Genomic DNA, 20,914 nt, shown 5'->3' with positions numbered 1-20,914 from the left:
AGTGGCTGCACCATTTTACATTTTCACCAGCAATGTATGAGGGTTCCAGTTTATCGACATCCTCGATAACACCTGTTATTGGTTTTTTGATTACAGACATCCCAGTGGGTGTGAAGTGGCATCTCGTGTAGTTTTGGTTCGCCTTTCCCTAACAACTAGTGGTGTTGACTATCTTTTCATGTACTTTTAGCCATTAGTATATCTTCTTTGAAGAAATATCTATTGAAATTTTTTTGTCCATTTTAATTTGTCTTTTTATTATTGAGTTGTTAACAGTTCTTTATACATTTTACTTGTATTCTTGAAAAGCAAGGGTGGGTGGGGAAAAGGGAGAAGAACATTCTTAGGTGGGGAACTAGCACGGAGTTGTGTGCAGATGTCAAAAGCAAGTTTTGCTCTTGGATTCAAGAGGAGAATTTGGGGTCAAGAAAATGGACCGTATCGTATTAAGAGTGGGTCCTTTGTTGTTATGGCCCAAACTAAGTGAGTGCAGGACTGGTTTGTTCTTTGGAGGTTGATAACACAGAGCTAAAAACTTTTAAGACTTATTCAAAGACTTGTTCTGAGTGGTCATTCATTCTAATAAAATACCTCTGGAGAGAAGAAAACCCTTACTTCCCAGGATATGAAAGCAAAAAGATAGGGGTCTCTTGTTACAAAACACAATGACCATATTTTAGTTTTAGTTTTCTTTTACACTCAAGTGATGTTTGACACTGTTGTGTATTCCTTCCTTGTTAAGTTCTCCTCTCCTACAGCTTCTGAAACATCACAGTTTTCTGGCTATCTTTCTTAATCTTCTCAGACCCTACTTTCCCTGCGCACACCTTAACTTCTAAAGCTTAAATGTCACATTAATTCATTCAGAAGAAGTCTGAGGGCACTAACATTTACTAGTGCCTGTTATGTGCACTGTTTTTAAGAGCTGGAAATGTAGCAGTAAACAAAAAAAGATCCTGAATGCATGGAGCTTAAGTTTTAAGTCAACGAAAAATAAGCAATAGCACTAATAGCACATATAGCACTGTTATTCTACATACTGTTCTAAGGTATTTATCTACGATACACACACATTTAGTCCTCACAAAAATTCTATGATGTAGATACTCTTATTATCCCTGTTTTACAAATAAAGAAACTGAGGCACAGAGAGGTCAAAAGGTTAAGTCAGGAATTGAAGCCAGGCGTTATGGCTCCAGAGTTAAGATTGTTCACTAGTACTCCATGTTGCCTCTCAAAAATAAATAAATATATCAACTAGTACTTGCTAAGAGGTAGCCAAACTAGTATTTCAATTATCATTCTTCACCATTCAATTCCAGTCTACATAAGAGAATTCTAGAGATCAACTGGAGGAAGAGAAATGATTTTTAAAGTAGAAAGTGCTACTGTTCCTCTGCTAAAGCCAAGTAAAAGGACCCCAATTAAAACTTTCAAGAGGGAACACTGGCTTCTTACTCCCAGGCTGGAGTCTTGCTATCCTACAGAAAAAAAAAAAGTTAGGTCTCTTGACTGTGTTGCCACTGAAGCAGGAAGAGATCATGGGAGAACCTTTGGACACAAAGGATCATGTGTGCTTTGGTGTCTGCAGAAGATAGACACTTGTGCTTGACTTTTACCTGAAGAAATCTGAAGGCAGAAGGCTGGTTGAAGTTGTTCACAACCGCAGGGCAAATGTCTAGACTTCTAAGGTAGCAGGTTTTCTATGGCCAGGTGGTTTTCTCTGATTGTAGCTGGCAACTCCTACAGAAGAATGAGGGTCCCGTGAGAAGAAAGTTGTGTGGGCAAGAGTCAAGGGGGAAAGCATTGCTCCCATTAGGAATGGTACAGGGAAGAGGTCCCCAGTAGGGGGATAGGGAGTGAATGGGGTCCCTGTTGGAACCACAAAAACACATCACTCAAAAAGGCAGTATTTGGGCATCTTCTTCACAAAGGGTATTGATAGCCAGATTATACTGGCCCCAGGCAATTAAGCCTCTCACTGTCCCTTTAAGACTTCCTCTCCCTCTCCACCCCACCCCTGAATGCTGGAGGAACCAGAAGCAACAGAGCAAGCAGGGGAAGGGTGGAGCAATGAGAGTGAAAGAACAGACCAAGTCACTTTTCTTTATTAGAGATCTGTGGGATCTCCAGTTGAGCTGCACTGGAGGTTGGGGGCTAGAGGAGAAGCTTTAAATTGAATGAGATAAAAAAAAATTTTTGATATCAAATGGTTAAACATTTTAATGCCTATGAATTAAACTATTGTAAACATCTGAGAGTAACCAAAAAGCTAATGGGTCACATGCATAACATAATATGGGATAGTGACATGTTACCAAAAAATGCACAGTAAAGGGACAGAGAGCAATAGGGGTGATATTTTATATATGTTAGTGAAGGAAAACATCTCAGAGGATGTGACACAAATGAAGTGAAGAACAAGCCATAAAAATATCCTTAGCCTTTATCTCTTTTCAGTATACACATCCTTTTTTGAAAATTTATCTTTATTGTTACTCAATCTTGAATCGCAACTCTAAATTTTCTCCTAATCTTCGGACTCATATACTTACTGCCTATCAGATAGCCCCACCTCCAGGATCACAACCATCTCAAATCAACTTTTCCAAACTTAAACTTCATCTTCCTTCCAAACCTCTCTGACTCGTCTTTTCCATCCTTAATAAAGAGCGCTACAAGTAGCATTAGCTAGAATCTGTCCCCAAGCCTAACTAGTCCCCATATCCTATTGTTCTCATCACCTAAATAGATCCTGAATGCTTTCCCACTGCCACTACCCTAACTTAACACAGAGTCATCTCTTGCTTGGACTGCAACAATAGCCTCCTGATTAGTCACCCTACTTCTTATCTATTTTCCACACTGCTGCTGAAACAATCATCCCTAAATCCAAACAGGATCATGGAGAAACTCAATGGCTCTTGATGGTTCTCAGAATTTTTTCATGTGGCTTAGAAGGACTTTCATGATCTGCTTTCCATCTATCTTACAAGCTGTCTCTCTCAAGACTCCTTGTTCCTGAGCACTCCTCTCCCAGCCAATCTAAATGATTTATTTGCACTTCCCTCCAAACCCCAAATTCTCTATGTCTCTTCTATTCTATATCTTCTCCAGGCTAATCCTTATTCATTCAACTCTAATGTGATCTTTTCTGGAAAGGCTTCCCTGCACCACACTAAGATCGGTGCCCCTCCTCTGTGCTCCCATTGTCCCATAGCACCATTTACATATTTCTGACATTGCACTTACTGCACTGCATTCTTATTGTTCACAAGGTTGGACCTCCCACCGAAATGTGAGCCCCTCCAGAGCAGGGCCTATGCCATTAATCTCTGTATCCATAAGGCCTGGCATATAAAATAGGCTCTCTCTCAAAATCCAGGCTGTTCCTCTGCCTAAACTCTTCTTTCCCACGCTCATCCATGTCCTTTAAATTTCCAATAAGTCCCAAATATTCCACTAGTCTACCCCTACAAGGATGTTTGTGTGCTAAAGAGCTAGCAGATTTGTTCCTCCTAGGACTGCTTCTCAATCAAGAACAATGTGGCCCCTCTCCTCGGGGGACATTTGGCAGTGTCTGGAGACACTTCTGGTTGTCACAACTCAGGGAAGGAATGGGGTGCTACTGGCAACTAGTATGTAGAGGCCAGGGATGCTGCTAAACATCTTATAGTGCACAGCACAGACACCCGCCCCCCCCCCCCACACACACCAAAGAAGTGTCCAGCTGAAAACATTAATAGTGCAGAGGCTAAGAAACCCTGTCTGAGGGCAGGCAAAACCCCTCAGCTATGGTGAACTTTCATGCCGAATTACAGAGCTGCCTGTGAAGTTCAGTTCTGACTTCTGAGGTCTAAGATAATGAGGAAGAGGAAAAAGGAGTCATAAAGATAAAGTTCTTGTGGGCTGGGGTTTTGCTAGATGAACGAAAACACATTTGAATGTATGCTAAAATCCATATTTGGGAAAATGCTCACTACAGAGAGATGGACCATTCTACAAATGGTCCAAAGGACTTCAACTGAATTCAGAGAACTCTCCAGAGCCATCACTTTTGACTCAAGCTAAGCATACTAGACAAACTCCTGTACAAGTGGAAAAGGAAAGACTAATGAACATTTTTCGAGCTGCTTCTATATGCCAAACACTGTATAAAGTGCTTTACATGCATTCTCTCTCTTAATCCTCACAATAGCACTATAAATTAGGCACTGTTATTCTTTCCATCTTACAGATGAGAAAACTGTGGCTTGAGAAGTTAGATAACATTAACACTAAGTGAAGAAATAAGTACTTAAATCCAAGGCCTTTCTATTACACCACGCTAGGATGATTCAGTGCTCAAGGCACATAAAAATCAAGTTCTCAAGGCAGAAGATATCTTCCAACATTTTCAACATTTTTTTTTTGCTTCTATCAAACTTAAAAAACAAAAAGTACTTTGGCATCCACGCTAAGTCCAGTTGACCCTTTGTTTGGTTCTTCACACTTGAGCAGGACTCATCTTCTTTTGATACATATCCATTTGGGGGGCGCTATAGTCCAATAGGATCATGCCTGGGCTGGGAATAAAAATACATGAACTCATTAAATTAACCACATGTAGTTGAAAAAATGACTGTGACATTTACCTCACTATTCCTTGGGTTTTCCCCTGCAAAAGGATAAAGTTTGATTATGACAACAACAGGCTATGATAGATGTGAAATATCCCACATATAGGCCATTGTAATATGCAACTTTAAGGTCCCTTCTCAGGACCAGGCCCACTCCCTAGCCAAAGGCCCGTAGGATTCAGTCTGCCTTTTCTGCTTCCCCAAAGTGCCTTCACCATTTCGATCCACTTGGAGTTCCTTCTCATTAATATTCCCCTTCCTTCATTCTGCAGAGTGGGAAACGATCCAATACTCCATAAGACAATCGCAGTAGTTCTTTTTATGTAACCTGTTATATCATTACTAAAGGAATCCTTCCCTACAGGCAGTGACTATTTATTGCATGGGCCAGAATCAGAAGAAAGCAAGGATCATGCAATTTTTCTGTTTTATTAAAGACTGCTCTGGCACGATATATAAGGCTTCATAGGAATGAATGGTGGTCATTGTAATAGCCTTGTGCCTGCCTTATAATACCTCAATTACTCAATCATCAACGGTTGCCCCAATGCAAAGGACAGCTTGTGCTGATGCTATAGTACATAGTCTGACCATTACTAGCCTTTCCCCCCACTCTGCTTATACCTATTCTAATATTACGAGCTTCATCTTCAAGGATCTTGAAGTCACATCTCCATTTACTTTGCTGTTGCCATTTCTTTTTGATAACTCGGTTCAAGATTTTTCTCTTCAGGCTTACAGAGAGGAACTATCCTCACATCTCTTCACATAGGTTTAATCTCTGCCTCCTTCTCCTAAAATTCTCTTTGTGGTTCTTCTTGAACTTCTGTTTGACAATCATGGAGCTATTCTTAATGTGTAGCCAAAGAACGTATGTGAGAATAAAGCCTGATAAAAATTAACTGCACTTAAATACACAGGCAGTTAGTAAGAAGCTTCAGCATATTTGTTAAGTCCTGGCACTCATTTTGAGCAAACAAATAAGTTTACTGAGACTTCACCCTTCCCAGATAACTTTCTATTTGAAGCTCAGTAAACCTGCAACTATCTCACCTCAGTATGAACTGAAAAGGTGCAACAAGATTTCCAAAAAGGCATTTGACTAGAAGAATTAAAGTGTAAAGCAGTCTTCTTCTTTCTTTCTTTTAACTTATCTTTATTGTTGAAAGTCCCCCCCTTTTTAAATAAAAGTTCCCCCTTTTTTAAAATAAGATTGTTTTCCTCTGCACTCTAAGTCCTATGATTGACCTGTGACAAATTTTTCACATATCTCTTTCTTTATGTCTTCTTTAAAAAGCAAACTCATGACAGGATCTTATTAGAGTGACACTAGGAGCTTGAAGAATAATAGAACAGCAAAGAAAGAACAAGCTCGAAGAATGATGTTCAGATTCCATCCTTCTGTTGCTACTAGTAACTATCCAGAGGAGGAAAGTGGTAGAACATTGATGCTTCAGTTGCTCTGAATTCGTGAGACAAATAATCAGATGGGACATCCCTCAGGAAGAAAATCGGTACATTGGCACCAACAGGCTAGCTCGGAGTAGCCTCCACTCTGTGTACATCTCTGCTTGTCAAATTCCCCCTCTCTGGGACCTGTTCCCCAGCTTAATTTATAAAATTGATGTCAATGTCAAAATGGTTGATTATTTGAGGTCAGCATAACACTGGGCAATGGAAAATCAAGTACAGGGAATAGGGACAATATGTTCTACACTTGCATAATAGTATCATTTCTTTTGAGGAGACATAGGAACCAAATGGCAGAAATTTGGGGCTCTTAGGATTCTGAGGGAAAACAAAATGACCTTGGCATCCAAAAAAATAAGTTCCAAAGACTGACTGAAGTTATTACCCACAATATTACATTCTGCCCTGTGGGAACACAAGTGTGTCTGCAGTCCATTTAGGATTAACCTTTTCAGGACTGCTGGAGAATCAATTGGGTCTTAACTTCTCTCTCTGAGCTGCCTTAGGCTCTAGAGGTTTCCACTAAATGGAACCTTCTATTCCAAAGAAGCTTTGTGCAGGGCAGTCAGCTGTGCAACTGTGGCTTATTTACCTACGCTTCTGGCTTAGATTCCTGTGAATGTGAGAAATGGAGAAGACAGCCCCTCCCAGAGAACACACAAGCCCAGCCCAGCCCAGCAGGACTTAGTGTGGGTGGGGTCCATCCAGGGCATCAAACATGACAGTCCAGAAAGGGACTGAACTCTGAAACTAGCCAAGGCCTGCTTCCTTCTCCTCTGTGCTTCTCTTCTCTTCAATTGCTCCTGCTTTGTACACATGACCAGATGGAGGCAGTTGTGAAAATTCCAGAAGCCCAAGATTCCAAGCTGACACTGCTTCAGGAATTGTGGAAGTTTTAAAGAAGTGAGCAACTTAGTTCAAAAGGATGTTCATCAAAATGTTAATAATGGTTATTTCTGTAGAGTGGGATTACTGGAGATTTTAATTTTCTCTTTGTGGTTGGCTAAAGTTTCCATCATAACCATGTATTATTTGTGTACATTTTAAAACTTCTCTTTAAAAAGGTAACCTTCCTCAATGAGTCATTTTTATTTCCCTGGTGCTCTATCTCCAAGCACTGTAGAACAGCCCAGAAAGTGTACAGAAAACACCCACGTGGGGAGTTTTCCAGTTCCAGCATTATTGTTCTTGAAAATCATGGGGAGATAAGGCAAAGGATGAAGGTATGAATAGACTTTATCAGCAGGAAAATACTTCAGGTGATTCAGATGAATAGAGTTTGTGAAAATACTATTTACAGTGAGTGGTCAGGGTTACAGGAAATAACAAGGGATAGTTAAGTATGAGTAGGGAAACTAAATTACAAACCCTAGAGTCAAGGGGTCAAGGGAAGTGATAGAGTTACCAGAGCCCAGTGAGTGCTAGAATCATGGAGGAGGAGGAGCCCAGGAGGTGCTCTACAGGTATGCAGCTCCTGCAGAGTCCAGCGCCAGAGCAGGGAGGGAGTGGAGAAGAAACACTCTGAACCCCTCTTCCCACTATTAGATCTCTTACCATTTCTACCCCCTCATAAAGCCTATCTACAAACCAAAAGGCAAGGGAGCCAAGAATATATGGTCTGCAGGGGTAAACCTCCTAGGACAGAGAGGGGAGCTAGAAAGGACAGAAATGGGATGGGGTGGGGGCAAAGAATAATCAGCACAGTTCACCTTTTTTGTTACTCAGAAGGCATTCCTGTCCTTTGTGCAAACAAAGAACTTTCATCTCCAACACAGAGGAGACAACCAACTGATGTTTCTCTCACATCAATGTTTCTCTCTCGCTCAAATCAATTTTCAAAATTAGAATATATAAATGTAGATGTGTGTATGTGAATATATACACATTTAGATAAACAGCTAAAGAGATAAATATACACAGACACACCCATACCCACCCACACACATACACACACACCCCTCTATATTTATTTTCTAGCTCTGTCCACTGAAAGGACCTATAAGCAATAACATCCAATAGCAATGATCACACACAGCACTCAGATATTATTTTATTTTTAAAAAAATATATTTTTATTGACTTCAGAGAGAGGGAGGGAGGGAGGGAGAGGGGAGAGAGGGAGAGAGGGGGGGAGAGGGAGAGAGGGAGAGAGGGAGAGAGGGAGAGGGAGAGAGAGAGAGAGAGAGAAACTTCAATGCTGAGAGAGTCATGGATCGGCTGCCTCCTGCACGCTCCCCACTGGGGATGGAGCCCGCAACCCGGGCATGTGCCCTGACCGGGAATCAAATCCCGATCTCCTGGATCCTAGGTCGATGCTCAACTGCTGAGCCATGCCAGCCAGGAAGATATTATTTTCTAAATACCATTTTCTGCTGAAAGAAATCAGAGGTCCTTGGTGAAGTGGCTTATTACAGGGCTGGACCAGGAAAATAAGATGGGCCTTGAACACCTTTTTGTACCAGAAAGCAAGGAAGCAAAGAAATGCTTAGAGTATGATGGGGGCATGTCAAAAGGACAAATAAGTCAGCTTGAAAGGGCCCCCAATCAGTGTCAATTTGAGCATCAAATTACTGATAGTAACAAATTATTGAATAAAATTGGAAATCATGTGTCCACAGTGATATAATAAAATTAAATTTTGATGAAGAATGGGTTATTTACATAGTTTTGAAATATCTCCTCACAAAATACTTATTCATTACAAAAGATAAAAAGAGTAACTTTATGATGGAGAAGCCTGGTAGGTACCACCTTAACCAAGTAATCAAAGTGAACATCATTAGTAATGGAACAAAGAGAGATCGTTTACCACCTGATAGGACATAATAAGAAGAATGCAGCATCACTGCTGTGATATTTCTGCTAAAGATGCTCTATCAGTTATGGTTCAATGAAAGAAACAGACCCACCAGGAATTTGTTACAGATTCTCCTTTATGCAATCGTGGCAGTTGGTTACGCAGCGTAGGCAAGACTGCCGTCTGCATCTAACGCTGGAGCTTGCACTCCACAGGTCAGCCAGCTGGAAAGGTAAGACAGATGTAAAGCAGGGGGTAACAAAGACAAGCTGGAAGCCACAAGCACGAGCCAGCAGTTTGTTGCGTCCGCCCTCAGTGGTGTGGGTGTCCCACAGAAGCTGGGCCCTTCATCATGAAGCTAAACCCACACCTGAGCGGGAGATTCGGGTGGAACACTCGCGGGCCCAGCTGGTGCCCCACGCCAACAAGGTCAGCCAACGGTTAAGCAACTGCAAAATGGCCGCTGCTTCACTTCCACCCTCGGAGCCTCCCACAGGAATCCCTTTTGTGGCCCACCTCAACAAGAAACATACAGAAAAGGGAATTGGGGGGAAGGCAGTTCACCTTAATCAGATGACAAATTACAAAGCCACCAGAGCTACATAACATGAATGTAATCATGAAGATATATCAGAATAATCCAAATTGAGGAACAGTCCATAATAAAACTGTAATTTTCTTCAAAAGTTTCAAGATTGTGAAAGATAAGGAAAGACTAAAGAATTATTCCAGACTAAAAAGTCATTACAATTTAACACAATGCGTAATTCTGTCCTGAGTCCCTTTGCTCTGGCGAACAATTGGTACAACTCAAGTGGGGTCTGAGGATTAGATGGTAATAACATATTAGTGATAATCTCCTGAAACTGATAATTGTCTTGTGGTTATATAGGAGAATGTCCTCGTTTCTTAGAAGTACACGCTTAAGTATCTGTGGAAATATACACTTTAGTATTCTGAAGTAGAAGGGCAGCAGGTTGGCAACTTACTCTCTAAAGTTTCTAAGAGAAAAAAATTACTTGTATTTCCCAATTTTCTACAAGTTTTCTGTACACTTGTGGTTGTTTCAAAATAAAAAAATTCATAAAAATGTGCATTGGTAATGGGAGTACCTGTATCCTTGACAAACTCTGTATTGGCCATACACTGAAGACCAGAGATGTTGGGGGATACTGCAATGAAATTGCATTCCCTGATCTCAAATGGTGGGACCTAACGGGATCACAGAGTGCTAAAGATCAGGTGGCAGCCTAACCCCCAAATTGGAGCCATTACCACAATAACACACAGGGACTGAATGATAATCTGAGGGTTTTGATCCATGAGGATCTGTGGCAATGGCTAATTTATCATAGGATCCCTAGAAATGAAATGTACGGTTAGTCTACCAAAGTTCTGCTTGACATATATAGGAGGAAAAATTATAGGTCTGCTGGGAAGAAACCTAACTTCCTTTGGTCACCATAAAGAAAAGCCATGGCTTATTAGCCAGTTCCCAGTCATAAGCCAGTTCCCAGACACACAGTCCCCGGACCCAGGAATGATCCTGCAATGCAGCCACGGATGTGTATCATGAATCTTCCCCCAAGGGTTTTGTGGTAATTTATCAAGGTAACTGTGCTGGAAGAAAAGAAATACCCAGACCTTCTGGGGATTATTAGATACTGGCTGTGAAGGTATGCTGATCCCTAAACAACCGAAATAACTACTATTATTCAGTGATAATAGGGAATCTGTGGACTTTAGATGATATATGGAGTCTGGGCTTGAATATGCTTTATGGTGGGACTAAGCATGTATCCTATGGTTATTTCCCAAAACTCAGTATAGTGGGAATAGATTTACTTATTCACTGGCAGAATACCCAAATTGATTTTCTGACCCATGGAGTGAGAGTTACTACAGGAGGAAAATCTAAGCGGAAGCCCCTGGAAAAGCGCCCCCCCTTATCATGATAATTAAACCAAAAGCAATATTGTGTCCCTGGAGGAACTGCAGAAATCAATGCCATATCAAAAACTGAAAGATGCTATAGAGGCACTTTCTACCAGATCCTCATTTAACTCACCTGTTTGGCCACTGTAGGTCAGATGGTTTGTGAAAAAGTATCACAAATTTAGTCAAGTGAGACCAATTGCAGCTGAGAATCCATATGCAATATCTCTATAGGTATGCAGTTATTGACCTGAAAAATACATTCGTTATCATTTCTATCAATAAACAAAATCAGAAACAGTTTACATTTACAGGGCAGGGACAGCAGGATAGCAGTAGACCTTTATTGTTGCCCCAGAACTATGTTAACTTTTCTGCTCCCTGTCATACATAGTCCAGAGGATACTTGATTGTCTTGATATCTCAAAGAACATCACACTGGTTCATTACTTTTATACTTTTATGCTTTTATGCTAAGTGAAACCAGTGAACAGGAAACAGCAAATAAATAAATACCTTAGCAAGACACACTATGCCAAAGGAGGAGGGAATGAAACTTGGAGAAGTCCAGGGACCTACCAGATTGTTGAAGTTTCTAATGGTTCTGTGGTATGGGGCATGTCTGGATATTTCTTATAAAATAGGATATAAGCCCTATATATGTTGGCCATATATATATATGAAAGATGCACACAATGCTTGGTGATTTTGAAGATAAGATTACCATACTGTATTTGATATGCTGCTCTGTCCCATTTACCAGGAACCTTGTAAGGCTCTACTTTTGAGTGAATCTCACAGCAAGAAACAGCTTTGGAGCATGTCCTAATTGCAGTGGAAGCTGATCTACCACTTGGGTCTTTATGACCCAGCAGACCCAACACTATTCAAAATGTCATGCTTGTAGCAGGCATATAAATAATATGAAACCTCTGATAAGCCTCAATAGAAACTCACTATTAACATCACTATGGATTATGAGTAAGATCACACTCTCCTTTGTTGACAACAATTCTCCATTTGAAAAAGAGCTACTGGTTTACTACTTGGCCCCGATACTGAAAACCTGACCATCGGACACAAAATGACTATACAGACCAAACCTGTCTTCATGAACTGAGGGCTATCTGACCCACCAAACAATAAAATTTCTCAGAAACAGCAGCATTTTGTTAAAGGTGGAAGTGAAGGAATTCCACATCTAGAATAAAATATGAGGAGCACTGAAGATATACTCCAAAATAAAACAAGCATAACTGATGAAAGCATTTAAAAACCAATTATTTAAAGTCCCTGGAAATTGTCATAGGGAAATAGCAAATGCAGAAACATTTCTTCAAGAAAATCTACTAAAATTCAATTAGGACAGCAAGAATCTGTGGCAGTTCAGCTAAGACCAATTCCCGCCCTCCCCATCTCCCAGCTGGGTTTAATGGAAGCTCCCCTCCAGAAGGATGTGGACAAGACGACAGATTTCTCTCACCCCTCAGTTCCAAATCAAGGGTTAACATATCTCATTGGGAAAGGAAACCACCAGCACTTCTCTTCCCCTCTCATTCCAAGTCAAAGAAACTAAATTTCTGGTGAATATGGCCAAGAAGTTGGGGCACTGCTCCTTCATCCAGCTCCCACTCACAGGGAAGAGGCTCTGCACCAGGTATGGCTGGCCAGAATACTGTGGCCCTAATCGCCCTTGCTCCAGCTCACTCTAAAAGTAAAGGCTCCATGTCAGGAGAAGACCAGAGACTGCTGCATCCACACAGTGCCCCAAAAATGGCTCAGAGATTTTTCCCAAGGGAGAAGTAGTACATAATAACAGAGAGCTCCAAAGTTCTCTTCATAGGAACTGACTGAATTTGAAACCATATGTGGGGGCAGTTCAAGACTATAGGTGCTCTTTGAAACAATGCACATTTTTGTAGTAAGCAAGTAAGAAGAGTAACTCCAAAAGAACAAGGTAAACTGTAGGCCAAAAAACTTACCAGAAAGAACCAGAAAAAGAGAAAGCTAATACTAACCCTCCAGGGATCAGAACAAACCTCAAACATGTGCCTCAAAACTATCCCTAAAAAATGGCCCAAATTTAATTGGATCAAACTGGAGGAATTAAAGCCCCAGGGCATTGTCTAAAACAATAGAGCAATCAGCCAGAAATTATTGGAGCCTCACAGCTGAGGGTGATACCAACCGAGGTAGGCAGCTTAACAGAGAACAGGGAGAGAGATATTCAAAGGTAACACCGCTGAAATACATGCTCAAGTCTGCACTTTTTGAGGTGCACCATCAAAGGCTTCATATTGCATGAAAAATACACTTCACAAAAATAGTCTAGTCAAGTATCTAAACAGATAAACAACAACAAAAAAGCCACAGGCTCAGGAGATAAAAATCAGCATCAACTTGCTATAATATCTTACCTAAAATGTCCAGTTTTCAAAAATAATTTACAACATGCATAAAAGCAAGAAAGAGTGACCCATATACAAGAAAAAAGCAGGCAATAGAGAGTGCCTGAAAGAGTGATCAGACGTTGGATTTAGCAGGAAAAAGTTTCAAATTAGCTATTATAAATATATTTAAATAAATTAAAAGGAACTCATCATGTTTAAAGAAATGAAGTTGTGATGATAATATTGTATCAAAGAATTTCACTAAAGAGACAATATTATACAAAAAGAACCAAATAGAAATTCTAAAGTTGAAAGTACAATATTCTAAATGAAAAAATCACTAGAGGGGTTCAACAGTAGGTTTGCACTGGAAGAAGAAAGAACCAGCAAAACTGAAGATTGGTTGACAGCAATTATATAATCTGAGGAATAGAGCAAAATATAAAATTTCTCTTATAGTTTGAGTGTTGGCTTTGAATTCTTTCTTAGCCAGAACTCAAGTGCTGAGGTTGCTGAACCGAGGTCTGGTCTGATTCCACCTAACACCTGGTGCTGTTTTTGCCACCACCAACAGTTTAACAAGTCAAATATAAATATGTAAATACAGAATTGAGAGTCTTTCATTACCCATCCCACCCAGTTCCTCCCAGACATTAAACAAACAAACAAACAAATAAATAAAATATTAAAGAAAGTTCATCAAGCTGAAAGCCAATAACAACACATGATAACGAAACCACTCAAAAAAACAGTACTGGTTAAGGTAATTATGCAATTTTAAAAGATAGTAAAGTTGTTTATTTCTTCTCTTTCTTTCTTGACTTATATAACAAGAAATATATAAAACAATTGGTATATAATTGTATTGTTAAGCCTATTACATACAGTAATGTAATATATATAATAACAGCACAAAGAAGTGGGTGAGAGAAAAGCTGTACTAGAGTTAGGAAATGACAATAAACTGTAACACAAATCCACAAGAACAAGTGAAGACAACCAGAAATGGTAAATACGAAGATTAATATCACAAATTCTACAAATACATGGTTGCTCTCCTTTCTTTTCTCAGTTTCTTTTATAGACACAAAATTATATAAAGTAATTCTAATAATGTGTTCTTGGGTTTGTAACTTATATATGTAATATAACAAGAATAGCATAACAAAGGGGAAAGCTGGAACAAAGCTATATATAGGGGTAACGTTTCTATATTCACTCAAATTGTTAGTAAAAGTTTGAAATAGATTCTGATTGGTTAAGATGTATATAATAACTTCTAGTGCAATCACTGAGAAAAATAACTCAAAGAATATAAAGAAAACTCATTAAAGGAATTAAAATGTCCCATTAGAAATGTTCATATAATATAAAAGAAAGCAGTAAAAGAGAAACAGAGTAACAACAACAACAACAACAAAACCACATGAGATTTGGGGAACACAAATTTCAAATGGCAGATATAAGTCCAATTATATTAAATATAATTAAATAACATTAAATGCAAATATATTAAACAATCTAATATAAAGGCAGAGATTGTCAGATTGTATTAAAAAATAGGTCTAACTATATGCTGTGATAGGAGGCATACTTTAGATTCAAAGATCAAAATAGCCTTAAAATAAAAGGGATTTTACTACAAGCCCACATTGAAAGGCTGCCTTTCTACACTGTGTTCCTGCCATGCGAGCCAGCCCTTATAAAGGAGTTCCTGGAATTCTGTTTCAACTAATAGGACTGAGGCTTTCCCCCTCCAGTCAGAGCTGTGCAGCTCTGGCCAATCAGCATCTTCACCAACCAAACAGAGTGGCTCCATTCTGACCAATCAGGACAGTATTTTCTGAACCAATCAAACTGCAAGGATTTGGAGTCCTCATTTGCATGAGGACAGACCAATCACAGAGCAGCGGTGGGGACATCTGTCTATATAAGTCAATTCCCCTCTGGCTCAGAGAGCAGAGCACACTTCCCCTTTCCATCAAATACTGAAGAATGCATTTTCTTGGCTGGAGCTGAAACACTGAAGAAGTCTCCCCAGGGCAGGGCAGACTGGTGCAGGAGCAGAGCAAAGCACACTGGTACAGGGCAGAGTGGAGCAGCGCAGAGCTGTCCAGCTGGAGAGGGGGTCTTATTCCAGGGCTGCCTTTGCCCCAGGGCCACCTCACAGCCCTGCTGTTTCATAATTAAGCTGTTTGCACTGAATAAAGTTTCTTTCTTTACCACATCCCACATTGGGGATTCCTGTTGGCATTAAATTGGCACCAATGACCATCAGTTGACAGGGAGATGCATTTTTGTTGAGGAAAGGAAAATTAAATGTTTTTTGGGGGATAAGGAAATATATAAAGGGCATGAGGGGAATGGGGGGTTGGGCATGAGGGGAAGGGGGTTGGTAAAGAAAAGAAAGTAATTTTGTCCTAACGTAAAATGATTGTTTCAAAATAAGAAGGAAAAATATGAGATGAAAGCTAAAATGTATATGAACATTGCAAAAGGATTGTGGAAGTTGCTGAAGGTTTGCAGAAAAGAAATCTTGAGAATGGAATTTTATGTGTGGTCAAGCTAAGATTGGAATGGATAACTAAGTCAATTGAATCATTTTGTGTGTATATGTTAACTCTTAACTCTCACCAGATGTTTAACTATGGCCATTTTGAAATCTTTTGTCACTTGCAGATGGTTATTGTTTTACTCTGATGCTTTTGCAAAAGTGTCCTCCCAAAGTGCTTCATCTTCAGAGATTCACAGAATGATTCTGACAAGTATGGGTTTCTGATAACTAAAATAAATTTGCCTTTATTTGGGAAGGCCAACAATAAACCTTTCAAGTGCTTCCCCAGGGCTACCTACACAGCCCTTCAAATGTCATGGGATGGGAGCCTAAGACCTGTCCCTGTTCTCCTTCCCCACATCAGTAAAACGGCTCATTACATTGATGGCATAACGTTAACATGTGAAGACTTGCCTCTGCTGCAGGACGCTCTGTAGACTTTTGCAAGATTACAAAAGTTCACATGTTGAGAACTCTAGTGGATGGTCCAGACTCCTTGGCAGACCAAAATCTTATGGATACGTTTCCCTTCTGTTGTCTCTGCCAGAGTGTCTGACCCTTAACTCTGGAGTCACAGACACATCTAACTCAAATGGTAGCCTTGCTTGGGAGATGTCCAGGGCTTTAATAGGCCATACTAGTATTTGTGCCTTCTCAAAGGAAGCTTGTTTTTTTTGTTTTTTTTAAATTGATTGATTGATTTTAAAAAAGAGAGGAAGGGAGGGAGGGAGACCGAGCGAATGAGAGAAACATTGATTTGTTGTTCCACTTAGTTACTCATTCATTGGTTGATTCTTTTTTTTTTTTTTTTAATCCTCACCCGAAGATATATGTACATATTTATTGATTTTTAGAGAGAGAGGAAGGGAGGGAGAGAGGGAGGGGGGGAGAGAGAGAGAGAGAAAGAAAAAAGAAAGAGAAGAAAGAAAAAAAGAGAAAGAAAGAAAGAAAGAAAGAAAGAAAGAAAGAAAGAAAGAAAGAAAGAAAGAAAGAAAGAAAAGACAGAAAGACAGAAAGACAGAAAGACAGAAAGACAGAAAGACAGAAAGAAAGAAAGAAAGAAAGAAAGAAAGAAAGAAAGAAAGAAAGAAAGAAAGAAAGAAAGAAAGAAAGAGAGGGAAGAAAGAGGGAGGGAGGGAGGGAGGGAGGGAGGAAACATCGATTGGTTGCCTCCTGTATGTGCCCTGACCAGGGATCAAACCCACAACCTTGACATATGGGACAATGATCTAACCAACGGAGCCACCGCTGATCCCCAGTCCCACTCATGCCCTTTCTTTACCAGGTGTTATAAGGGATGGAGGCAGTGTGCCAGGTGGGGAATAAAAGTGCTCCCAAACCCCCAAATCCCTACAGTCTTGCACCTATTTCACACTTTTAGAGGTTGGGTAGGCTTGTACCTTATCATTCCAAGCTTCTGCAACAATGTGCCACTTACCTGACCAAATGACTCCCAAAATTTGATGGCAGTGCCTGGGCCTTGAATTTTCTGACGGTTCATCACCCATCCTCTCCTCCGAAGATGTTCCACAAAAGAACTATTAGAACTAATAAATGAGTTCAACAAGGTTTCAGGATATAAGAGCAATTGCATTTCTGTAAATACAAAAATCAATAGTATTTCTGCAATGATCGATTTGAAACTGAAACTAAGAAAACAATTATATTTACAAAAACAACCAAGAGAATATTTAGGAATAAATTTAACAAAAGAAGTGCAAAGCCAATTCTCTGAAAACTATAATGCATTCTGAAAAGACATTAAATACAATCAAAATAAATGGAAAGGTAAATGTGGTAGACAATAATGGTCTGTAAAGACATCAACATCTTAATCCCTAAAACCAGTGAATATGTTACCTTACATGGAAAAAGAGAATTTGCTGCCCTGGCCAGGTAGCTCAGTTGGTTAGAGTATCATCCTAATACACCAAGGTTGTGGGTTCGATCCCAGGTCAGAGCACATATAAGAATCAACCAAATAATTGGAACAACCATTGAGATCTCTCTTTCTCAAAAAAATCAATTTTAAAAAATTAAAAAAGAAAAAGGGAATTTGCAGATGTGATTTGTTAAGGATCTTGAGATGGGATGATTATCCTGGTTATCTGGGTGGGCCCAATGTGATAGCTGCCCCAATATACGTCATTTGTGTTAGTGCCCACAGTGTTCTGGGTGGGAGGGAAAAAAATGGACTTCCTAGGCAGTGCTCCACAAGGCTGTGAAACTTGGGCCCTCATTTTTCTCTCCCTTTCTCCTGGGAAGAATTTAAGGGCCAAGGGGATCTCTCTTATCACAGAGCTGTGCCACATTAAGGGAGGGGGTGACTGTTCTTATCCTCTTCATTGACTCTATCCTCAGAATCTTTGCTTCACTATGGTGTTGAATCCTCTCTACTGGACTCCTAGGCTCCCATAAAGGAATTCTCCTCTATGGTTGGTGGTTAAAATTAATGTTTCTGTGGTGGTTTGAGGGCTAAAATCTCCTATTCTGCCATCTTACTGACATCTTCTAAATTACTTTTTAATTACTGTATTCTTTGTCCTGTGTGGCCACTGAAATCTTTGTTTTGTTACATAGCTGGTCAGCTGGTATTTTGATGGGGTTTGACTAAATGCCTGGAGCTAAGAAAAGAGGGAAAAAAGAAAATGAAAAAAATACTCTCTGAGTCTTTGAAATTTATTGCTGAGTAATATTCTATTGTATGGCTATACCATTTTATCCATTCATAAGTTGATAAAAATTAGTGTTTTTTTCAATTTTTAAAAATATATCTTTACTGATTTCAGAGAGAGAGGGAGAGGAAGAGATAGAAACATCAATAGAAACATCAATGAGAGTCATTGATCAGCTGCCTCCTGCACGCCCCCTACTGGTGGTCGAGCCTGCAAACTGGGCATGTGCCCTGACCAGGAATCGAACCGCAGTCTCCTGGGTCATCATAGGTCGATGCTCAACCACTGAGCCACACCCAGCCAGGCTTTCAATTTTTATTTATTATGAATAATGCTGCTATGAACATTCGTGTCCAAGTTTCTGTGTGAACTCGCTTGCGTATTTACCTAGGAGTGGAATGACTGGGTCATACAGTAACTCCATGTTTTAAGTTTTTGAGGAACTGTCCAATTGTTTCCCGGAATGGCTGCACCATTAATCATTAGGGAAATCCCAGTCAAAATCATGAAAAGATAACACTTCACACCCACTGAGATATCTACAATAAAAAAGACAGATGAGATCCTCTCTCCTTCTGCAGCCCAAGATGTCTTAAAGAAGCAGGAGGCCAAGAGAAGGCCCAATAATTTTGGCATTAGATAGGACATCCAGTCCAAAAGGGACTTCACCAGCTTTGTCAAATGGCTGGGCTACATTCGGCTGCAGCAGCAAAGGGCTATTCTCTATAAGCATCTGAAAGTGCCTCCTGCCATTAACCAGTTCACCCAGGCCTTGGAGCGCCAAACAGCTACTCAACTGCTTAAGCTGGCCCACAAGTACCAGTGACCTGATTGAGGGCAGATAGCCCAATGTGATCCCCTCATTGATGAATGTCCTCAGGATTAGCCCTCTCCTGAAGATACCATTTCCATTTTACCAGGGAGCCATCAATAGCCATGCTGAGCTTCTCCTGGGATGCATCTCTAATCCAGGGCACTATAGGAACTTGGTCCTGGAGTAGTACCAGGTGGGAACCAGTTAAGGCCTTGGTTTCCAAAAGAGCCCAATAGGATAACAAAAGTTGGTGCTCAAAGGGAGTATATCAGGCTGCCACTGGGGATAGGCACTTAGTCCAAAACCCCATAGGAAGCCAGGTAGACTCCTGTTTGGTCCAGGTACTCCAGGAGGCATAGTCAGGACTAGACTCAAAACGTAGAGCCAGGTGGGACTTGCTGGACTGCCTGCTGGGAAGTTTCCAAAAAGTATTCCCGGGCTTCGCCCTAAAGATAGGTGGCAAGTTTGTGTGTGATTTTGTATATAGGTCGAAGAACTAGTGAGGGATTAGGGATGTGTTGCCTTCAGAACTTGAAAAGACCTAATATGTGTTGTGTCTGTCTGAGCATAGAGGGTGGGTTTGATGGTGAGGAACTGATGCTTGACTGCTGGAGAAATTTCTGGCCCTTGCAGGACTAGATGATGCCCAGAGACTTGACAGATGAGGCCAGGCCTTAGATCTTGTGAAGGGCGATTGCCCAGCCACATTGGTGTAGGTGGTTTGTGAAGGTGTACAGATCTGCCCATACTTATCCCTCAGAGGGACTCCTCAACATAATGTCATGAATATAATGCCAAAAACAGTACCTTTCCCACTGTAAGGTTATTTCAATCCTGGCAGCAGAGGTTATTTGCAATTGCAGAGCTGTTTAAATATCCCATTGGGTGCTGCATAAATATATATTGAGCCCCTTCAAAAGTGAAAGAAAACTTGGGCCTGAGATTCCTCCACACTGGAAACAGAACAATGAAAGATGCTTCTTGTTCATTTTTATAAAACTGTATGTCCCCAATCAGTTCTATAATATTAGGAATTGAAGCCTTAATGGGGGAATCTGAGCTCCGAGGTTTTGATAGTAAATTGTGAAGCACCATTCATCAGTGGCTGGCTTAAGTACCAGTCAAGTGGGCTACTGAAATGGGAGATGGTAGGCTTAATAAATCCTGTCACAAGCAAATCATTAATGACTCAAGCAAATTGTTAATGACAGGGTGTGCAGGCCTTCAGTGCCCCTCTTTATTTTTTAAAATGTTTTTATTGATTTTAGAGAGAGGGGAAGGGAGAAACATCAATGTGAGAGAGAAACATCAATCAGTTGCCTTCTGAACGAGCCCTAACCAGGGATCGAACCCACAACCTGGGTATGTGCCTTGAGAGGGAATTGAACCAGTGACCTTTTGGTGCATGGGATGATACTCAACCAACCGAGCCACACCGGCCAGGGTATCAGTGCCCCTCTTTAAGTGTATATTAGGGAGTGTGTACTATCTTGACCGGAGGAGAGGCCTCAGCATCCACTTGGCAAGTCCCACCAGGAAAGCCAAGGGCTTATGCTTGTTCCATGAGGCATGGCATAGAGTCAGTGCATCCATGCCTATAAGAGGGAAAGAAAGAACCAGGAGGTCCACCACCATAGGAAGCTGTTTGTGGTGAATGGTC

At 40.5% G+C, this 20,914-nt stretch overlaps 1 long non-coding RNA gene across 3 annotated transcripts in view; it reads right to left on the bottom strand.

The window, feature by feature from the left end:
- Positions 1-8,147: 8,147 nt before the first annotated feature.
- Positions 8,148-20,914, bottom strand: part of LOC308551223 — a 40,655-nt gene continuing 27,888 nt past the window's right edge. For all 3 annotated transcript variants that reach the window (XR_013997996.1, XR_013997997.1, XR_013997998.1), the window contains 3 exons: positions 17,204-17,361; positions 10,955-11,071; positions 8,148-9,110 (listed from right to left, as the gene is read on the bottom strand). This is a non-coding gene — a long non-coding RNA (uncharacterized lncRNA). The remainder of the gene's footprint in view (positions 9,111-10,954; positions 11,072-17,203; positions 17,362-20,914) is intronic.

This window comes from Miniopterus schreibersii, assembly GCF_964146895.1.
Source record: "Miniopterus schreibersii genome assembly, chromosome: X".
Taxonomy (NCBI): domain Eukaryota; kingdom Metazoa; phylum Chordata; class Mammalia; order Chiroptera; family Miniopteridae; genus Miniopterus; species Miniopterus schreibersii.
This window is presented reverse-complemented; position numbering and strand designations above follow the sequence as displayed.